The sequence below is a fragment of the Mus pahari genome, chromosome 20 (genome assembly GCF_900095145.1).
Source record: "Mus pahari chromosome 20, PAHARI_EIJ_v1.1, whole genome shotgun sequence".
Taxonomy (NCBI): Eukaryota; Metazoa; Chordata; class Mammalia; order Rodentia; family Muridae; genus Mus; species Mus pahari.
The window spans coordinates 33,044,017-33,045,979 of record NC_034609.1 but is presented as its reverse complement, the minus strand read 5'-3'; the positions used below and the strand labels follow the sequence as shown (position 1 = coordinate 33,045,979).

General features: G+C 40.4%; 1 protein-coding gene across 2 annotated transcripts in view; it reads left to right on the top strand.

Moving 5' to 3' along the window:
• Nucleotides 1-1,963, top strand: part of Ist1 (IST1 factor associated with ESCRT-III) — a 22,467-nt gene that overhangs the window by 7,801 nt on the left and 12,703 nt on the right. The gene's annotated exons all lie outside the window — the stretch shown is intronic.

Here is a 1,963-nt window from a genome sequence, read left to right as displayed (position 1 = left end):
TGTAGACCAGGCTGGCCTTGAACTCAGAAATCCGTCTGCCTCTGCCTCCGAAGTGCTGGGATTAAAGGCATGCACTACCATGCCTGGCTCGTGGGCTATGTTCTTGTGGTATCCTTGACCTCTCTGGCTTCTACAATCCATCCTAACCCTCTTCTGTGGGCACACTCCCATTTTCCTGGGCTTTGTACATGTGATCTGAGCTCTATTGTAGTTTATAGTGCAATAAAGGACTCAGTGGTACATGATATGGATCGTTTACCTAGGGTTTGGTTTCAGGTGATTTTAGGTTTTAGTTTAGTGTGTCTCCCTATATTGCTCAGGCTGGAACTATTAGACTCAAGGAATCTTACCACCTTCTTCTTCAGGGTTTAGAGGTGCAGATGCCATGCCTGGTGTGTGTTTACGTTTTTTGTTTTTTTTTTTTTAAGATGTATTTATTATTATACATAAGCAGATACCAGAAGAGGGCGTCAGATCTCACTATGGGTGGTTGTGAGCCACCATGTGGTTGCTGGGATTTGAACTCAGGACCTTTTTTGGAAGATCAGTCAAAGCTCTTACCTGCTGAGCCATCTCACCAGCCCGTGTCTAAGTTTTATTCTCAGGTCTACCCACTGTTGCTGGTTCACTTGGTGCAGGTTACTAGAAAGTGAAGTATAATAGTTGTTAATGCTTGTCTTTCTTCCTACTTGCAATTCATCTCTGCTATGAGTTGCCTGAGAATATTGATACAGTTTGGATGTATCAACACATATTCTGCTAAAGTATTGGCATTAGAGTATTCTGCTAGAGTTTAACTCTCAGAAGTTTTCTTGTTTTCTTGAACTTGGGATTTTACCCTTACACCTCCTTGTGCTTGGGAGGTTTTTGGTTTGAGATGGCATCTTGACACGTGTCCACTTGTACTACCACACATGGTGCCGATTCTCCCTTACAAGTGTCTGCGTTCTTCAGGATGCAGCTTCCTTAGGCTTTGCCAGCTGGAGGACCTTCTATTGTGGTTGTCCTAAGAATTTGGGTCATTTCTTTACAATGGGTTTCTCAGGCTTAGTTCTGTTGAGGTTTGGGGCAGATATTGTAAGGCCACTGTCTTGTTCATTCTTGTACGTTTAGTGGTACCCTAGGCCTCTGCCCACAAGTTGCCGACAGTCTCCTCTCCAGTTGGGACAATGCACAGTCTCCAGTCACTCCCAATTGAGAGACTCTAGGACTAGAGGTTTGCTTTTTCAAGCACTGTGATAGCTTTCTGGATTTTAATTATTTTTTTCTTCAGTAGATAAAATTTCCTTGTGAGAATCGGAGGCTGTGCTTTCCTAATCCCCAGTATCTATCTAGCCAGGCTCTGACACACAATCAGTAAATACTTGTTGAATTGATGGATCGTATTTCAGAATAATGGGTCAGAGATACTTTATGACACTGGATAGAAGTTATCCAGTGTAGTATAAAGGTTTCTGGGGGCCATTTCACAGAAGAAAGTATCCTATTATCTTCTGACAGCGCCTTTTACATAAGCAAATGCTAGTCCTAGCACTTGTACTGTCTGTCTGTTATTTGTCCTTTTCTTGCTTGCTTTGTCAGATTTAGCTTTGTATTGCTTTAAAGTTTCGAGTCCAGAAATAAAATTGAGAGAAATAGAAATAGAAATTTTACTGTCATGAGACAGAATATACAGTGGTCAATGCCCAGTATGCATCCTTGTGTTTACATTAACTGTAATGGCTGCTTGGTGAAATTTTTGGTTAATAGCACTCTGTCTTAGAACTTCATAAAGTAGGTTCTTGCTTCCACACTCTTATATAACACTTTGTGTTTAAGTAAATGCTAATGACATTTTGGAAGTACCAGACAATAGACTTTCTCAAAGATTCAGATTTAATAACGATATTTGAGAAATTAACATGAGATTTTGAGTTTGGTTCCAACTTTGGCAATCTTTTTTAAAAGGTCATCATTTTTGAAA